The sequence below is a fragment of the Lissotriton vulgaris genome, chromosome 9 (assembly GCF_964263255.1).
Source record: "Lissotriton vulgaris chromosome 9, aLisVul1.2, whole genome shotgun sequence".
NCBI classification, from domain to species: Eukaryota; Metazoa; Chordata; class Amphibia; order Caudata; family Salamandridae; genus Lissotriton; species Lissotriton vulgaris.
The window spans coordinates 916,392,982-916,412,555 of NC_141697.1; the positions used below are offsets into that span (position 1 = coordinate 916,392,982).

Below are 19,574 nucleotides of genomic sequence, written 5' to 3' on the forward strand. Positions count from 1 at the left end.
TGGGTATGTGGGTTCAGCTGAACATTAGTTTCCAATATAAAGAGCACTGCAGAAAAACAAGGGCAGTAGGGAAAATAAATAAAGTAAGCAGAAAACAATATGCCAAATGTAGGAATAAGTTCAATATGGGCATGGAAAACTAGAGCTTCATTAAAACAAATCTACATACCAAATAAAGGATCACACCAGCCAAAATCAAAAACTCGCAGGGTGCAGCAAATGATTTTACCTGTCTTAATTTGGTAAATCTCCAATTAAGCAAGAACAGAAACAAACAAAGAACACTGAATCGTTGATAGTTTAATTTTACAGACCATTACATCACAATGTCTTATTTTAGTATATTAAAGGATGCCTAAAAAGAACTTGCTGCCCCTATGGCATCACTGTGAAATTACATTTCTAATCCAACCAGGAGGCTTCTAAAGTGCAAAAACACCGCCATTTTCACAAATTCAGAAGCTATCAAAACATCAACAATTCAAAAGTTAAACTGAAATGGCTAAGAGTTGTAAAGCCGTTTTCCAGTGCATTACGAGTGACAATAAGAAAACGGCATTCTGGAATACAACCAAGAAGCAACCTATGCTTAATTTAATGGCAGGGATGAACTTTGGTTTTGGTTTTCCAGGCCTGGCTAAACATGGCTAATCTTAAACAAGTAGCTTTCAAGTCTGAGACTACACGTTTACAGCAAATGCAAATGTTACAAAAACATATTAAAAAAACTAACTGATGCACAAAATAGTAATGAGTGATACAGAGTACAAGTTCCAGTGGCAAGGAATACTAATCAAGTGCACAGCTACTTTTTAGGCCAGCCTGGGCAGTGCTGCGCCGCACTACCTTGCCGGCTGACCGATCATCAAAACCAGTCATGAAATAAAACAGAGGACGGTTTATACTGACTGACTTCCAAAAGCATAAATCTGGCAATCAAATTTAGAATAACACCACATACTGCATTTGAAATATCAGATTATACCAGATTTTTTTAAGGAGAAACTAGATTTTTGAACTAATTATGCACAGACCGCAGGAAAATGTGTTTTTTGCCCTGAACAAGTCAGAGAGGATGAAACGTGTTTGCTACGGTCTTTATCTTGCCGAAAAAGAAGTCATGAATAAAGAATATGATGAAACAACTCTGCTGAACTACCATTCTTTCGCCAAAATATGATTTATAAATGCTTATTTATTTTTTGTGTTGACATTTTTTATTAAAAAGTTTTAGACGAAAATACAAATAAACTTACAAATGCAAGGAGAGAGCATAATAAGATATTGATAAATGAAACATAGTACAAATGAGAAATTGTTTTTTTTTTTTACATAAGATATGACAAATGTGAGGGGGCAAAAATAGCAAATATTCCATAATTCATAAAGCAATGATAATAGGAAGATACGAGGAGAGGTGTAATAGAAGAGAAGAAAATAGAGAAAAGAATAGAAAAAAGAACGAAAAAGAAAGAAAGAAAAAGAAAGAGGAAATCCAGAGTAACAAAAACAAATAGTAAGGGAGATGGAACCAAGAAAGATGAGAAGAGTTGAAGAGCAGAGTAACAGGAGAAGGGGACCATAAAAAGAACAGAATTAAGAAGGGATAGCAGTCGGAGGAGAGGAAGGAGTGGAGACAGAGTCACTATCCACCGTGGTTTCCAGGAATGGGGACCATGTTTGGAGAAAAATGGAAACCTGATCCTGTAAATTATACGTTCATGAGAAGCAGTTTGTACAATTGCCACCAGCCACTCTTCCTGAGAAGGAGACAAGGAAGACTTCCAATGACGTAATATACAAATTTTGGCTGTAGCCAAAGCAGTATGGAGAAGACAAGTCTGTGGTTTAGAAAGCTTCGGAAGGCCACGAAAATCATGTAAAATAATATTTGCAGAAGTAAAGGGTAGAAGTAATGACATGGTATTAGCCAAAGTCTTTCTTATAAAAAGCCAAAATGATCTAGTACGGGGACATTCACAAATAATGTGCGTAATATCACAACGGGAAGCAGAACATCTCCAACACAAAGTATGTGATAGCAACTTAGCATGATGCAATTTAACTGGAGACCAGTGCCATTCATAGATCATTTTAAAAATGCAGAATTTGAGGCAAGCTTCTCGGACACCCTTATGCAATCCTTCCAGAATTTGATCCCATTGAGTATTGGAATATGTAACTGATAAGCGCGATTGCCATTTCAGTTGAAGAGCTTTTGAGAGGGGTTGCGAAAATAGAGGATGCAAGAAAGTCTTATACAGACCAGAGGTTACACCTTTAAGATTTCCCCACAAATGCAGATAAGACAAAATAGGAGATACGGATAACAATTCAGGTGGGGAACCTAAATGTTTTGTGATAGCTTGTTGAAGTTGAATATATTTACAGGATTGTGTGGGTGGTAAGTGCAATTCCTCACTAAGTTGGGAAAAAGATTTAAAAGTGCCACCATGAAGCAGTTGCTCTAGAGCACGGGTACTCATAGAAAGGCCCGCGGGCCGCCAGCGGCCCGGCAAGCCTTCCCTGGCGGCACGCGGACCAAGCAGACATCGTACCCGTGATTCAAAAAAGCATTTTTAAAGCGTGTGTGTAACCGGAGTGAGACTCAAAGGGGGCCGAGGTGAAAAGGGAGGACGTGGCGGCAAAGGTTTAAAGGGGGAAAAAGGTCACAGGGGCATTGATGGACTCAAGGTGAGTTGCGTAATCAAATATTAAAATTAAAAGCAAATATTATAAAAAACAATGTTTGTTTACTTTGCCACAGGGTGCCCCGTGAAAGCTGTAAAACCCTTCTGCGCATGGCTTTGTTCGCGTAGTCAAGGCAGCGAGGGAGAGGGAGCTTGAGGGATTATTAGGTGGGGTTTGGGCGTGCAGGTGAATGGCAGTGGGAGGGGTGTTTGTGAGGGAGAGCGCAAGGCTGAGCAAGGGAAAGAGAGCGGGTGTGAGGGGAACATGCGTAGGGGTGCTTGAGAGAGTGCGAGGGTGTCTATGTGGTGGAAGTGAGCGGCGGGTGAGGCTTGGAGAGTGAAAGAGTGAGGGTAAGCTTGAGGGATGAGGGGGTTGGGCATGAGGGGAGAGCAGGTGTGGATGTATGATGTGGGGAGGGTGTGGCACATATAGATTGGTGGTTGTGGGCAAGGGTGTGTATGTGGTGAAAGTGAAAGGTGAATGGATGTGAAACTGGCTGAAGGAGAGAGCAAGGGTGAGCTTGAGGGACGAGGTGGGGTTTGAGTGTCAGGGTTGAGCACACATAAATTGGTGAGTGGGTGTGTGATGCATGTGGTGGAAGCGAGAGGTGGATGAGGTAGTTTGTGCGGTGCTGTTTTGTAGTTTCGTGTTAGGGCCGAGGATGGAGGTAGGTTGTTTATGAGAGAACACAGCATGAAAGCCTGGGGGACACAGCAATTGGCAGTACTTAATTTGAGCCGGTGGGGGCCAGCTGCACTCATTTTTGGTAACAAGTACTTGTTTTTATGTAGTGTTTGCTATCAGGTCACCATGTCACCCAATGTAACTGTACTCAATTTCTCAGCCTGGGAAGGCTGAATACCTGAGTCACCCTGCCAAAAAACGCCTGTGTGACCTGTAACACACTACCTAATGTGTAGGCCCTGTCTATATAGTATGGGTGATCCTCATCTCTGTCTCTCTACAAATCGTTTGCTCGGCATCCACTCCTGCAATAAATTCTCTGTTCACATCCATACATGCCGTTTCTTGGCCGCAGCTTCCCCCTGCCCATAAGAAGAAAGAGTTAATCACACGGAAGTCAGCAGTGGAGAGAGCGAGCCTCAGCGCCTACCCTATACTCCCCGGTGCCCCCCTCCCTCCCCTCCCATCACCTCACAGTCCACGCAGGCCCTGCCAAAATAACATCTCAGAAGTAATGTGGGCACTGGGCAGACATTAAATGTCGCTTACAGCAGTTGCCACATTACAGTTTGACAAGAAATCCGTCACGATCTGTTGGACAGATCTGATAACGGTTTACTATACCACATATGATATCAAACAAAAACATAATACAACGAGTGAAAGGGGCGTCTCGTTCATTTTGCAGAGGCAAAAATGTGTTCTCTCATTCTGCAGAATGAGGGAAGGGGAGTGAGGGAAGGGGAGTGAGGGAAGGGGAGTGAGGGTGGGAGTGAGGGAAGGGGAGTGCGGAAAGGGGAGGGAGGGAGAGTGGGAGGGAGTGATAGAAGGGGAGTGAGGGAGGAAGTGAGGGAAGGGGAGTGAGGGAGGAAGTGAGGGAAGGGGAGTGAGGGAAGGGGAGTGAGGGAAGGGGAGTGAGGGAAGGGGAGTGAGGGAAGGGGAGTGAGGGAAGGGGAGTGAGGGAAGGGGAGTGAGGGAAGGGGAGTGAGGGAAGGGGAGTGAGGGAAGGGGAGTGAGGGAAGGGGAGTGAGGGAAGGGGAGTGAGGGAAGGGGAGTGAGGGAAGGGGAGTGAGGGAAGGGGAGTGAGGGAAGGGGAGTGAGGGAAGGGGAGTGAGGGAAGGGGAGTGAGGGAAGGGGAGTGAGGGAAGGGGAGTGAGGGAAGGGGAGTGAGGGAAGGGGAGTGAGGGAAGGGGAGTGAGGGAAGGGGAGTGAGGGAAGGGGAGTGAGGGAAGGGGAGTGAGGGAAGGGGGGGTGAGGGAAGGGGACTGAGGGAAGGGGACTGAGGGAAGGGGACTGAGGGAAGGGGACTGAGGGAAGGGGACTGAGGGAAGGGGACTGAGGGAAGGGGACTGAGGGAAGGGGACTGAGGGAAGGGGACTGAGGGAAGGGGAGTGAGGGGAGTGAGGGAAGGGGACTGAGGGAAGGGGACTGAGGGAAGGGGACTGAGGGACTGAGGGAAGGGGGCTGAGGGAAGGGGAGTGAGGGACTGAGGGAAGGGGACTGAGGGAAGGGGAGTGAGGGAAGGGGAGTGAGGGTGAGGGAAGGGGAGTGAGGGAAGGTAAGTGAGGGTGAGGTAAGGAGAGTGAGGGTAAGAGAGGGTGAGGGAAGGGGGGTGAGGGAGAGGGAAGGGGAGTGAGGGAGAGGGAAGGGGAGTGAGGGAGAGGGAGGAAAGGACGGAAGGGTATTGAGGGAGAGGGAAGGGGAGTGAGGGAAGGAGAGAAGGAGAGGGAGGGGGAGGGAAGGAGAGGGAGGGAAGGAGAGGGTGAGGGAGGGAAGGAAAGGGAGAGGGAGGGAAGGAGAGGGAGAGGGACGGAAGGAGAGGGGGAGTGAGACAGTCAGAGTGAGGGAGAGTGAGAGGGAGTGAGGCAGAGTGAGAGAGAGAGAGAGAGAGGGAGAGAGAGGGATGGAGGGAGACAGTGGGAGAGAGAGGGAGGGAGAGAGGGATGGAAGGAGATAGAGAGAGGGAGAGAGAGGGATGGAGGGAGAGATAGAGGGAGGGAGACAGAGAGAGAGAGAGGGATGGAGGAAGGGTGACAGAGAGAGAAAGAGATGTGTGTATGCCGGTTCTGGTAGCTCAGTGGATGAAGGCGTCCGCTGCAGGGACCTCTGTTCAACCTCATGGTCACAGTCTTTTTTGTTACTCTAACCCCGCCCCCTCCTCCACTGACCCCGCCCCAACCGGTGCAGCCCTCGGACACAAACCACACTATAAATTTGGCCCCCGAGAGAAAGTTTGTGAGTACCCATGCTCTAGAGAATGAACACCAGCTTCCTGCCACAGAGGCCAGGATAAAGTGCGACCACGAACACGAATAGCCGAGTTGAACCATAAAGGAGCTTTGACATGAAGCAGCGAATTAAAGTATACGATGATTTCTTTGCCAAGATTTATACATTTCAGATGAGAGGATTTTTAGGATTGGAAGGACTGGAACCCTTGCCATATAAAAAGGGACAAACCAAGACCAGGAGCCATAAGTGGCGTTCAAGTGGGACCCATTGAGGGATGTCTTTAGACTTAGGCAGAAAGAAGGAAAGTTGTGAAAGATGAAGGGCAAGTGAGTAATACTCGATAGAGCGAGGACCCAAACTCCCCTGCAATTGGTGAGATTTTAATTTGGCCAAGGTAAGACACGGTTTAGCCGTACCCCAGATAAAAAGTTTAATTTTTGAGTCAATGGACCGAAGAGTAGTTAAGGGAATGTTTAGAGGAAGCATACCTAGAACATAAAGAAATCGCGGTAGGGTAACCATTTCAACCACATGAACCCGTCAGAGGGATAAACATAGGGCCTTCCATTTATCAAAGTCTCTTTGCACTTGCACGATTAAAGGAGTTAAATTGTCCATAACTATATTATCCAATCCTCTGTTAATCAATATCCCTAAATATTTAAGCCAGGATGATTGCCAATGAAAAGGAAAGCCAGAGATTGCAGCTTTTGTAGTACCAATGTACATGGGTAATGCTTCACTCTTATCCCAGTTTATCTTATAACCGGAGAAGGAAAAGAAATCATTGATGATGCGAAGGACAGCAGAAAGAGAACGGGGAAGATCAATAAGTGTGAGAAGAATATCATCTGCATATAAATATATTTTAGAATGACCAATTGGAAGAGGAACGCCTACCACTGCAGCCGATTGACATATTGCAGCAGCCAGAGGTTCCATTGCCAGAAGGAAAAGTGGAAAGTGGACAACCTTGACGAGTACCTCATCTAAATGGAAATGGAGAAGAAAGGAAACCACCGCAGTTAACTTGAGCTGATGGACTGTCATAAAGCAGTCATACTTTAGCTATAAATTGATTGCCTAATCCAAACCTTTGCATTATAGTAAAAAGGTACTCCCATTCAATGCGATCAAATGCTTTTTCAGCATCCAGAGAAAGAAGTAGGGCATCATCAGCAAGATGTTTAGCTGACCATAAAGCATGAGAGAGAGTACGTAAATGATTCAGAGATGAACGACTGGGAACAAAACCTACTTGTGAATTGTGGATTAAAGAAGGTAAAACCATACGAAGACGTGATGCGAGAATGATAGCAAGAATCTGAACATCAGAATTTAAGAGAGATATGGGTCAGTAACTATCGCAAAACAAAGGATGTTTACCAGGTTTTGGCAAAACAGCTATGATGGCCTTGTTGGAAATAGATCCAAGAGAAGATTCCTCCGCAGCTTCCCCAAATGCGGCATGTAAAGTATCAATCATACTCTGACCAGTCCACTTAAAAAATTCAGGAGGAAAACCATCATCACCCGGAGCTTTATGATACGGCAAGGCAGTTATAGCTAAAGAAATTTCTTCCTTCGTAATAACACCCTCAAGTAGGGCTCTACCATCACCTGAGAGTCACGGAAGATGTACCGCATCCAAAAAATTTGGGCATCTCTAGTGAATCTACATGAGTGCTTGGGGAGTAGAGAGATCTGTAAAATGAGGCCAATTCTTTAACAATTTCTTGCGCCGAGTAAGTAAATCACCACAACTTGATTTGATAGCTGGATTTGCCATAGCGGCCTCCCTCTGAGGCAGTTGCGCAGCCACAAACCGGCCAGCCTTTTTCCCCTGTTCATAGTGACGACCTTTCATCTTTTGTAAGGCATATTCAGCCTTAGAAGTAAAAAGACTATTAAGAGACATGCGCGCCTGCTCCAATAATTTACGGTTTTGGAGGGTTGGTTTCGAAATATATAGTTGAGAAAGCCGGCGAATGTCTTTCTCCAGATCAACTTAGTTGGCAGTGTTTTTCTTGTTATAAAGAGCAGCGTCCCGCATAAGTTGACCTCTAATGGTTGCCTTAGCAGCTGCCAAGACCATTCTCTTAGAGGAGATGGAGTCCTTATTATTTATACGATAATCACGCAGGTGTGACTGTAAAAGAAGTTTACCTGTTGGTGTTTTATATTTGTTTATGTTTAAACGCCATGACTTGCGCCCCGGACTGGAAAGACCCAAATCGAGAGATAAGAAAACAGGAGAGTGATCAGATATGGCTGCTTCTGAGAATCTTCGACTCTGTAACCAACCGGACTGTGTGTTGCGAAAGAAGAAAGTAGTCGAGACGTGAAAATGTACCTTGAGTAGAGGAAAAGAACGTGTATTCTTTATCGTGTGGGTGACGGAGTCTCCAATGATCAACAAGACCAGTGTCAGTAAGAATGTCACATAACATAGCTCTATCCGAGGCATTGACGGTATCAAGGCAACCTGTTCTGTCAAGGGCAGGGTCTAGAGCCAAATTCCAATCACCTCAATGAGAAATTGAGAAGCATTTATTTCTGTGAGAAGGCGATTTAGTCGAAGGATAAAATGTTTTTGGGACCTAGCGGAGCGTATACAGAACCAAGACAAATGAAAGAGTTTCCAAGTTCCAGCTTAACAAATACATACCGACCTTCCGGGTCAGACCATGTCTTGGAAATTGTAAAAGGGAGTGACTTCCAAAAAAGGATGGCTACCCCACATTTACGAACAAGGTTAGGGTTGGTGGGATCAGGCTTAGAAACACTACTATGAATGACTTTACCAACACAATCTCTGCTGAGTTTACTAGATTCAACATTGTCCAAATGAGTTTCCTGCAATAAAGCAACGTCTACATGTTTAGAGTGCAAATAGGAAAGAACGTTCTTGCGTTTTATATAATGGGTGAGGCCATGAACATTCCAGGAAATCACCAATAACGGATGAGTAGAAGACATGACAATAGGATTCAACAAGAAAATAAAAAGGAAAAAAAAAAAAAATAGAGAAAAGAAGAAAGATGTTACTCTGGGAAGCAGAAGACAAAGTGTGTATAGAAGTTGGAAAAACTGATTAAAAAAGGGAGATAAAGAAATAAGAGGGAAAAGGAAAGAGGAAAAGAAAAAGAAAAATAGGTTAGAAAAGCAGAGTGAAGATCTGGAATAGACAAAAGTAAGTAGAAATAGAAGGAAAGAAGTATTAGAGATGGAGATAAGAGAGAAAGATAAAAAAAAGAAAATGAAGAGAAAAGAAACCTAGACTGTTAACTACGGGTCTGCACGCACTGAAAGCAGCGCCAAGGGAGGCCGGACCCCCTCCCGAGTAAAGAAGAATGGGGATCTAGGGAACAAATGATAACATGGAATATGTGAAACGCAATGGAATAAAATGACATCATCAAAATCGTAAGAAACCATAAGATATTGTCGCGAAATATAGTCAGGAAAATAGAAAAAATCATTAAAAACGTGATATGAGAACCATACGATAAGAGAATAACATGAGGAGAAATGAAAGCAAGGGAGGTGAAATAAAAGAGAAACATGGTACATAATAGAAGGTGTGAAAGATCGAGGTAAAGAAATATGAAAGACAAAATAGAGGAAGAAATAAATCTAATATCGCCATAAAAAGGAGGGAAAGAAATAGAACGTAGAAAAAGAAGGGAGAGGAAGCACATATGATAATGCGTGGGAGGAGAAATATAAGAAAATATCAGAACCTAGTTTAAAATATATGAAACAACGAAATAAATATATATCGTAAAAGAGCGGAATATCTAGTGAAGTAAATATATAGTGTCAAGCTTAATAGTAACATCACCATAGGGAGAGGAATGAATAGGAAAAAAGTACCCCCATGTGAGAGGTAACATCTATTTAGAGCAAGGCCTGAAAATGGATAAATACTCTTAGAAGGCTGAAAATAGTGCCCAGTTAAAAAATAAAACAATAAGACATAGACCACAATATGAAACAGGAAACAAAAGTGACCATAACACAAAAACGCGACATGAATAATAGGGCAAGAAGAAAGGAAAGCAAAGGAGGTGGAATAAAAGAAAAACATGATACATAACAGAAGGTGTGAAAAATAGAGTTAAGGAAATATGAAAGATAAAGCACGAAAAGAAACAAATCCAACAATGCTATATAAAAGGAAGAAAAGAAATAGAAAGTAGAAGAAGGGGAAACAAAGTGATGCAGGAGAAGAGAAACAAAAGAAAATGACTAAGCTTAATCTAAACACATGAAACAATGAAACAAATAGACATCATGCAAGAGCGGAATAGCTAATGAATAAAATATATAGTGACAAGCTTATCACCACCACCATAGGAAGGGGAATGAACAGGAAGAAAAAAAACCATGGAAGAGGCAATATCTATGTGGTATATAATATGCAGAACCTGAAAATGGATAAATATCTTCAAAACTGAAAATAGTGTACAATTAGAAAATATAAAATAACAGTAAGGCATAGAGCACAATATAAAACATGAAGTAGAAGTGACCATATTATACAATGCATTGAATTCTCAGCTGGCGAATCAAGCAGCAAAAGCATTACCAACAACAAGTACTGCTATAAGCTTATAAAATAAGAAAAAGAAAACCGAGCATAAAAAAGGATTCAGTCAGCATCAGAAGGCTTCTTGAGAGGCAATCTAGACTGGTCTCTTTGCTGTGTGTTAGTGAGGGAGGAGACGGAATGTAGAGCTGAATCCCAAATCATCCTGAGAGCGAGGCAGACTGGTGAGATCCCTACCACGTTGCCAGGAATCAGTAGAGGTGTTCAAATGAGACGTTGGCAGATTTGTAGAGGAGGTCTTGGATTGAGGAGGTTGAGCATAGCAAGACGATTGAGTTTCCATATCAGACTTGATATCATCCAAAACCCGCTGGAGAAGTGCAGGATCGTAAAAGTCTTTGGATTCTCCATTTCTGGTAACACGAAAACGTGCAGGCTCAAATAATCCATATTTGATGTCCATTTGACATAGCTGGGGTCGTAGGGAAAGAAACGCCTTCCGCCGTTCATTTGTTTCTTTAGAGAAGTCTGCAGCCATATGGATGTATGACCTTGAAATAGAAAGGAGCCACGTGAACGAGCCATTGATAAGATCTGTTGGGTTTGTTCATGCTGAAGAAAACAGGCAATAATTGGTCTGGGTTTTGCAGAGGTACCAGAACGTGTAAGACCCAGTCTATGAGCAGGTTGGATCTCAAGAGGAGGAGCAAAAGAAATACCAGTCAAGATGGGAAGTGCATCACAGAGAAAGGTCTTTATGTCTTGATTTTCAATATTTTCCAGAAATCCAAAAAAACTAATAGTCTCTACGACTGCGATCTTCCAAATCGATGATCTTACTGTGTAGAAAGAGTAGGTCTTGATCTGAACCCTGAACAGAATCCAGTCGACTTTCCATATCCATTATTTTAGAGTCAATTACGTCAATCCTTGTATGAAAAGTAGTGAGTTCTGCCCTAATAGACTTAGTCTGTGCAGCCAATGATGTCATGGTAATATCCAGAACCTCCAGTCGACGGTTAACCCCAGAAAGTTCTTGCAAAATGTGTTGCATAGTATCAGACAAGGACTTGTCGCTCTGAGGTGATGCAGCTTGCGATGAAGGAGGCGATGCAGAGCCATTACCTTTAATTGTCGAAGTAGAGGGTTGTTTTACCACTTCAGTGAAAAGTGTCTGCTTAGGTCCACAACCACCATTTCTATTATTAAACATTTCAGTGCACCGTTGTAGTGGTGGTCTACAATAGTGAATTGATGAAATATTGGAATATGAGGCAATGATGAAACCAATGGTGCATCAAATAAAGAAATAATTAAAAATGTGCAGCAAGTTAGTGACCAATACAAACAGCATAAAGTTAATGCTTGAAATTGGAAAAACACTTAAGTATTGCCAAAAAAACAACAAGTATTGTTTCACCAAACCAATGCAATACTGGAGTAATAAATCTTGCGTGCCAAAACTACCTCAGAAACAAAGCATGTGAGTGCAGTGAATGAGAGCGACAACAGAGCAGCAATGCTGTGGGAATAAATTGTAAAAAGGCATAACGGTCTGTATACATTGAGAAAGTGCATCTCTAAATATGAAGGCAGTACATGAGAGCAAAATCACGGTCCACTCACAAAAAAACACAGTTAGAATAAAACATGAGCTTAGAGCTCTGGTATGGAAAACGTGATGGTGAATGAATTCCAAACATTCTCCATAGTGGTACGTGTTATAAGGCCATAATGAGAGAACAGCCTGAAATAATAAAAGTGAAGGAAAAGTCAGAGATTTGATGGAGGTAAGTAGTTCTGCACCAAATGTCTCGTAAAACAGCAAAAATAAAGTGTCAAAATCCAATTGAGGGGTTAATTAATTTTTCACCAACTGTCATTTAAGGCAGAATAATGAAGTATGTAAAGCTCATTTGAAGAGGTTCAAAAAGCAAAATGAGGCAGAGCTGAAATTCCTGGGTGAAATACTTCAAACGGCCTCCAGACAGTGAAAGTCATTGTGTAAAATTAATTCTCAGAGGACTCCACCACTGAACTTCGAAGAAATCCTCTGATAAATGCATTGAAATAGGGCGCTGTGTGTTAGGAATACACACAATGTTATTCACATCATATTCACTGTCATCATAGGAGCGCGGCCTCGTCGTCTGAGGGGGTGCGGCCTAAGGCATGAAAAAGCCCAGCCCTGAAGTTGCGAGAAGCGGGGCTTACCCTGAGAGGAGGCGCGGCGCCATCCACACGCAGATCTCGATGCGCGTACCAGAGCAGTCGGTGACGTCGTCATCATGCCGGAAAGTAGAGGGAGTCAACGCTGCCCCATGAAGAAGACCGTCGCTGCGCTCTACACAGTCCCCGCTGACATTGGAGCACGAAAAGCAGGATCCAGGCTACCAGGTAAGAGAGGGAAGCTCATAAGGGGTCCGTCCCTCGGCAGAGCTCGTCCCTCAGGCGGCCATATACCTGCGTGGCCAGACCATGCCCCCCATAAATGCTTATTTAAAACTAATCATTTCTTGTGAACCTTAACTGAAATCAGAGTACTGGATCATTGTGTGTTGTTTATGGTAAAGTGAGACACTGTCTTAGGAGATTTAGGGGTTTTGGATCTCCGGTCCTTAGCACCTTGCCTGCTTAGATAAAAATTCACAAGGATAGGTGCAATTTTGTATTGCCTCAAACCCCGTTCTATCTGCACAACAATTCGAAAGGTCAACTGAAATGGCTAAGAGAGTTGTAAAGCAGTTATGAGTGACAATAAGAAAACGGCATTCTGGAATACAACCAAGAAGCAACCTAAACTTAATTCATGGCACGGATGAACTTTGGTTTTGGTTTTCCAGGCCTGGCTAAATATGGCTAAATTTAAACAAGTAGCTTTCAAGTCTGAGACTACACGTTTACAGCAATTGGAAATGTTACAAAAACATTTGAAAAAACTAACTAATACACAAAATAGTAAGGAGTGGTACTGAGAGTACAAGTTCCAGTGGCAAGGAATACTAATCAAGTGCACACCTACTTTTGAGGGCCAAGCCTGGGCAGCGCATGCGCTGCTCTGCGAGGCATGCTGTATTCAGGTAGGGACTTTAAGCCTCCGCCCATATTTTTCATTGGCTCGTGTCATTGTCCGCTGTAAACTGAGTCTGTTCATTAGTCAATAGGCTTAGTAGTCCCTCCTAAGTCCCGCCGGGTCTCATTTTGTAACCTCCCATGGTGACACCTGTTACGTGTGTTGTTACTCAGTAGGCTTTAATTACAGCCTGCAAGCACTATTTTCTCAAATAGCTTTGACCTGCCAACTGCTGATGCAGGCAGACACACTCTCTAACACTTTAAAAAAAAAATTATAGCATTAACGCATTTGCAATGCAATATGTCTTGCATTGAGTTTAAGCTATTGGCATTGTAAATGACGACGTCTTTAATTTATCAGTTTTAAAAAACAACACATAAATAAAAGGCATTGTCATTTACAATGTCAATAGCTCAAACTCTCGTAAATGCAAGACCTACTGCATTGCAAATGCTGGTTAGGTTTGAAGCACACAGTTCTGGGCACAGGTCTAGCATAAAATGAAAACAGCCCAGAGTCACAGGTTTCATAATTATAGGTTCTTAATGAATTAGGCATTACACAAAAAAAATTACTTAATTTTAATCTATTTAATGTTGAGATTTTGACATGCAGTCCGTTACAGACAAAATCAAGTGTGATTTTTTTAAACAGTGATTATTCGCTGTCTAACGCAGAATCACCCATCATAACTAAATTGGGAAAGGAAGATCAGAAATTTAAAATCGGTAAATGTTGAAGATTGTCTATTCAATGACTAGAGTGCATTGAGGTTCACGGTGGGTCAGAAACATTGCCTGCTGGCGCGGTGCGCACTGGATTTCAATTTGTGAACCAGATTTGGAATTATTAGATTGCGCTTAACCAAAGGATACAGGATCGTTGAAATTATTGGCTACTATTTCACTACAGAATATTTCAGTTTCAGGTTACACTGGCTACAGATGTGTTCAAACACTCTTGTGAAAGTGGAGCAACTTGAACTTGGCTCTTTCTGTGCAGTAATAGTCGAGTTAGGAGTTCCAAAAAGCAGGGTTACTGCAGAATCTGGTTCCAAACAGACCAGTGACTAACTGGGATGCGCGAGTTGTCTGTAAGGACGGGATGCACGAGTTGTCGGTAAGGACTGCCTGCTCTTAGGTGTGTCAGCAAGTAAGAACATTTGGAAGCCTCTCACTCAGGCTCAAAATACGTAAATCAAAGTCTGGAGAGGGATTTTCTTTTCCTTAATTCACCAAGGTTTTCCAACATGTTCAGCAATTCGGTGGACTCGAAGATCACAATCTCACACTGAAAAGCTGAATTTAATCATTTAAGTCCTATGTAGGACTCCAGCATCATATGCAAGCATCATGCAACAAAAAATCTCGGTAACCTCCCTTATGTATAGCTTCATGCAAACTAGGGCATAGCTTCATAAAAAATAATAAGAATTACAAAACAGAGAGCAAGCTGATCAGCTACTGACAAACATTAAATTGTCATCTTGAAGGTATCATTCGGGTAGAAGCTGAATTGAACGAAAAATGTATTTTAATTGTAATGGACGAGGCATCGGCTGTATGCCCCTGTAATTATGTACTTACATACAACACCTATACCTACTATGCTTGGAGTTCAATAATCAGAATACCAACTAAACTAAATAGGGTGCTCCTCCTTCAACCTGAAATAAAGACAATACAACTGGCAATGGTGAGTTGGGGACATAGGCCTAGTGGGGGGAGAGAATAAAGGGCCAATACTATGCGCTTCCTTCTACAATCTGGTACAATGCGGGAATCATTTTTCGTAATTGCTCCCCCTCACACTCGCCCTGAACTCTGATTCTTGGCTACTGTGTGGTATCCCCTCAAAATGCATTTCCTTAGCTACAGCTCTAAGAATGTTGGTCCAGCAAAAACAACGAATTGTTTCTTAGGTATCTAACACAAGTTCAAGATGGTTCCAAAATTCCAGAGACACAGCATAGCCTTAAGGTCTGTATTAAGTTTCTAAATCCATCACGGTGGGTTTTGGAGTCAATAGACCAGTACACTGAGGATCACCCCATTTAAGAGTTTCACTAGTCATGTGCATCAAACCTCTATACAGAACATTAGTTTTGGGGTGGGTTGTGTTAAGAAATTTGCTTCTAGTCAATGGAAATCGGTATATCGGTTGAAAGTTGCAAACAGCTAGAACTTGAGAATGGTAACGCACCTGCATCTAAGCACTTCCAGGTTTTGTGGATGGGAGAAGTAAAAACACACCTTTTGAAACCACAATGACATGAATGGCAACTCCACCAGCTCCTCAAGGGAGACCCAGCTGAACTAGAGTAGACTCGGTTGACTCCGGTTTCCCACAAGTTCAGCACTCACCAGTCTAAGCCTGTACCCAAATCACAAAAATAAAAAGAGTAGCTGACACAGGCAGGGAAAGAGAATCTTGCATCTTCCCTTTGAACCAGTCCTTTTCAGTTTAACTCTAAAGGTCTAAAGTACCCGAACAGTGCAGTCCATTAAAGAGAAAGAAAAGAAACTGGTGGTACTTACCTGCCTGGTAAAGACTGCAATGTACAGGTCAAGCAGTGCAACGTCTGTGGCGTGAAGGCTTCAAAATCAAAAAAAAATGCGCTTTGACAATATTTTTTTTTTGTTTTGTTTTACAACAGACAAGGTCCCAGCACCTTCCAAAATAAAGTTCTGCAAAACAGTGCCAAAACAAAACCAGAAATGACAAAGCAAAAGGCGTCAAGCCTAAAGAGGACATTGGTGAAAAAAGACGGAGTGGAAAGCGCGGCGCCTGCTAAAGATGCAGGTCAAGTTGTCAGGCCAAAGACTAAAGAGTCTGCTTTTCGTCAACCTACCGTCACGGAAAGCTTTGCCAACACTCCCGTAACTGCTCATGCCACTAGCGGTCTGCCTGCAGCTAAACACGGGACTATCACGGACTCCAGCACGGACAGAAGAAATGGTGTAGACCCGGCTTCTGAAACTACCGGAATCAGCGCTGAGGGAGCTAGTGGAGCTGGCGTTGGCGCTGGCGTTCTCAACACAGATGCGGACTCCATGCACAATCCTGGGGTCGCTAGGCAACCAGGAAGACCGGCAGCAGCAGAGGCAGGTAAGCCGGCTACTGCAATGCCTGCGTCCACGCCCGCCCTGGAAGTGAGCAGCTCTGCAGGAGCAATGATTGTCGAGGGCAAGGCAAGTGGTGGTGTTGTGGCTGGACTGAATCAGGGGCTACAGGCACAGGATAGGAGTCGGACCAAAACAAGCACAAGCACAAGCAAAAGTGTAAATCTGACGGCGATGAGTGATTACCGAGCCCTGCACACTCAGCTTCCTGGGGATACTTCGGATGTGGCGGTAATCTCCCTTACTAAGGTATTAGAACATACGAATCAGGGGGCCGCATTACATGAGTTACATGAGACAAATGTAAGCGAGGGGAAGGAATTCGTTACTACTGTTGGCATTAACGCAGCTAGCCTATTATACAACAAACCCCTAACATGGGCAGAAACTATGGATTTAAATGCAGAGAATGGGGGATTTAAATCAGGCGGTGATTCCTCCACCTCAGCAGAAATTGGTATTGCCAGCGGTTCTGCCTCAGCAGAGAGATTCTACTCTGTGGAAGAAGACACACAGTCACAATCTCTGCCCTCTGAGGATGTTTGCTCTGACGAGTCCACAGGTATTGACTCACTTAGCAGCTCCCCGGCAAGGAAAAGCTCACAAAAAAAACGCCTGTCTAAAAGGAAACCCTCCACTGCAAGCAGCACCACTGATCCTACTAAAAAACTAGCGTGGGACTACTCAACCACTACCTTCTCTTTTATGGAGCAGGACAGTCCAGCAACTTTGACCGGGGATCACGGCTCTGCTCAATCCTCACAGCCTCCTGTTACGCTTGATCTTTTGTTTAACACCTTGAAATTAATGCAGACAGAGGCTAGAGGAGAGAGCAGGAGGGCAAGACAGGAATCTAGGAAGATCCAAAATAAACTTAGAAGTATAAGCAAAAGACAGGATGAGATGGTTGAGAGAGTGGTACATGTGGAGGAAAGGACTAGTAAAGTGGAGGATGATCTGAGAGGCTTGAAATCTTATAAGGAAGAGCATCAAAAGGTGGCAGAGGATGTTAACTGGAAGCTGGAAGATTTTGAGAACAGGCAGCGTCGGAATAACATCAGATTGCTGGGCGTGGAGGAAGGTCTGGAAGGGGAGGACCCCAGGCAGTTTGTTGTGGATTTGTTAAAAGGGGCTTTCCCGGAGTTGGCTAGTTGGCAGTGGGAAATAGAAATTCAAAGAGCCCACCGTTTCCCTTTTTTTCTTAAAAGGGGTCAGGCTCAGGCTGGGGGCCAGAAGGGGCAACCGAGGGCTTTGCTAATATTCGTAGGGAATTTCCTTCTCAGGCAGTTGATACTGGACAAAGCAAAGCCAGAGTCAAGACGTTCTTATAACAATGTTACGTTCTTTGCAAGACCGGACTTTTGTCACGCCACAGTTGAGCGTAGATGGAGGCTGAGGCAATTGATACCGCATGTCCAGGCTTTGGGTTCTGAAGCCTATTTGCTTTACCCTGCAAAACTGAAAATTGTGACCAAGGGTCAGTTTAAAATTTTCTTTTCAGAGATTAAGGCAAAAGCCTATATGATAGAGGTTTTGGGATATAAAGAGAAAATGTAATGGAGTTAGTCTGATATGTTTGCAATATTGGCTGGCAGTGGGGAGGTGTGGCGGCTGCTGCGTCCCCGGCGTCCACATATAGGTCATGTTTGACCTATTTGCCTGTAGGGGGGGAGGGGGGAGGGGTACTCGGGGAGGGTTCAGGGTGGTGGGGGGGGTAAGGGGTGGGAAAAAAAGGCACACACTATACACAGCGAAATGCAGTTTTCAGCAGTACAAGGTTTGGTTTACATGGAGGATAAAGGAAGCCCTGGGCTTGATTAAGAGATGGAATTCGAAGTTGGCGTTTCCCTTTGATGTTTTTTGATGTCTTGTCGAATTTTGTCATTTAATGTTTGCGGTCTTAATGATCTCCAAAAGAGGCTGCGAGTCTCAGCATTTTGTAAATCAATGTCTCCCGATCTGATTTGTTTACAGGAAACTCACGTGGAGGGTGGTAAGGGGTTTTTGTTGGAACAAACTGGATTCAAAGTTCTAACTTATACGAAACAAGCCTCAAAAACTCGAGGGGTGGCGATTTTGGGAAAGGGCGCAGATTGTACTGTACATAGGAGTAAAGAAGACATTTGGGGTAGATGGGTGATTATAGAATTGAGTTTCAGAGGGGTTAGGTTCACTTTGGTCTCAGTGTATGGCTCAACCTGCGATGATCCGGACATTTTTCAATTTCTTGATGACGAACTTCCAACTTGGCCAGAACCGATTGTTTGTTATGGGGATTTTAACATCAGTCGCCCGGCGAACATTGAGTTACAATTAGGTCATTCTTATATAGGGAGGAAGAAAAGGGTGCACAGAGCAATAGCGAACATGGCTTTGAATAATGCTCTCTCAGACGTTTGGGCCAACCTGCACCCGCAGTTAGATGGGGATACATATTTTTCTGCCCCCCATAATATTACAGTAAGATTGGACTACTTTTTAATATCTAATGCTCTGCTAGGTAAGATACAGATGAAAAAGCTCCCTCGGTTAGTTTCAGACCATAACCCATTATTATTGGTACTGAACTTATCTGGGGTAGGTAGGAAAACTTACAAATGGACTTTCGAGCGAGCTCTGTTACAAGATGAGTGCTACCGTAAGCACATGGAAAAATGGATTAAGGAGTTTTGGTTGAACAACAGGGGTAGCACAAGCAGCGGATTTATTTGGGATGCATTCAAAGCAGGTGTTAGAGGAGAGACAATAAGCTTCTCAACTTATAAGCGAAAAAAGGAAAGAGAGCTGTTCGACCAACAGGTTAATTCTCTTCTGAATGCTGAGTCCGAGCTAAGTAGGTTAATTCTGGGTGGGCTCCCGCTGGATCATCAATTGCTGGAGATCATGATTTTAAAGGCAGAAATAGCGGACTGCATTACTAAGAAGATAGTAGCTAGCTATTTAACAAAGAAGGAGCAGGCGTGCGAGTTTAGTGAACGGATTGGTCATATTCTTGCTGTCAGAGCTAGGCAGAAAGCCAACGCAGGGGACATTAAAAATATAGTTGATAGCCTAGGCAATTTAATCTTTGATTCTGAGGGAATAAGAAAAGAATTTTGGAAGTTTTATTCGGAATTATATGATAGAGAGACAGAGCCAGAAGTTGAGAATATCAGGAATTTTTTAGGAAATATTCAACTTAAAAAATTAGAGTCAGAGGAAAAAACTATACTCGATG

The 19,574-nt window shown here is 43.3% G+C and overlaps 1 protein-coding gene across 2 annotated transcripts in view; it reads right to left on the minus strand.

The window, feature by feature from the left end:
• The window catches only part of RRP9 (ribosomal RNA processing 9, U3 small nucleolar RNA binding protein), a 147,193-nt gene that overhangs the window by 99,868 nt on the left and 27,751 nt on the right, over positions 1 to 19,574 (minus strand). The window lies entirely within an intron of this gene.